We start from the raw sequence: 1,377 nt of genomic DNA, 5'->3' as shown, positions 1-1,377 counted from the left end.
AAGTCAAATAATTAATTTGTAAAACTACCAACAAAAAGAAGCTCAGGCCTTGATGGACTCACTGCTAAACTCTATAAAAAATAATTTACAGAATGCCTAATGCTACAACTTGTAAACTCTTTAATGAAATTGAAAGGGAAGCAATACTCCCAAATTCATTCCTGGAAGCAAGCATTACTCTAATACCAAAACCAGAGAAAGATCCAATCAAAAAAGAAAACTACAGGCCATCCTCCCTAATGAACATAGACACCAAATTTATAAATAAGATACTGGCTAAAGGAATGCAGGAAATCATCAAGAAGGTTATACACCATGACCAAGGGATGCAGAGATGGTTCAACATATACAAAACAATAAATGGAATACACCACATTAACAGAACCAAAGACAGGGGCTCGTAGAATAAGCGTTTGCCTGGCAAGCGCAGGGGCCTGAGTTCAATCCCTGGTTCTGTAAAAAAATAAAATAAAATAAAAAACAAACTCAGTAGCATAGCTGAATACAAAGTGAACACTGAAAAACCAATAGCATTCTTGTGCAGAAATAACAAATCACTACGAGAGAAATTAGTGAAACAACGCCTTTCACAATAGCATCAAGGAAAATGAAGTACTTAGGATTCAATCTAAAGAAGAAAGTAAAAGATCTTTACATTGAAAACTACAGTACTCAGATAAAGGACATTGAAGAGGATATGAGCAAATGACAAGATGTCCACTATTTTTGGGTAGAAAGAACCAATATAATGAGAATGACCATATTTCCAAAACTGTTGTACAGATTCAATGTAATCCTCATCAAAATGTCAGTAGCATGCCTCACAGAATAGAGAAAACAATTGCAAAACTCATTTAGAACCAGAAGAGATCTAGAATGCCAAAAGCAATTTTGATCAGTGGAATAAATGCTTCTCTGGCGAGCACAAGGGCCTGAGTTCAATCCCCAGTTCCACCAAAAAAAAAAAAAAAAAAAAGAAATAAAGAGCAACAAAGACAAGATAGAGGGCATCACCATCCCTGACTTGAAATTATACTCTAAAGCTACTGTGATAAAAAATAGTATGGTACTGGTAAAACAAAATAACACATACACACACACACACACACGCGCGCGCGCGCGCGCGCGCGTACATCACACATGCACACACACACACACCTCCTAGACTCAAGGATCAATGGAGCAGGTTAAAAGATGCCGAAACAATTCTGAACACATTCAGCTACCTCATCTTTGACAAAGGAGCCAAACACCTTCACTAGAGGGAAAACAGCCTCTTTAATAAATAGTGTTAGAAACACTCGTTCTCTTCATGCCACAGAATGAAACTAGACCCTTGTCTGTCACTATCCACTAAACTAAAATAGAAATGGATTA

Source organism: Octodon degus, unplaced genomic scaffold (genome assembly GCF_000260255.1).
Source record: "Octodon degus isolate 3935 unplaced genomic scaffold, OctDeg1.0 scaffold00015, whole genome shotgun sequence".
Taxonomy (NCBI): Eukaryota; Metazoa; Chordata; class Mammalia; order Rodentia; family Octodontidae; genus Octodon; species Octodon degus.
The sequence above is the reverse complement of the archived record's forward strand: the minus strand, read 5'-3'. Positions refer to the sequence as shown.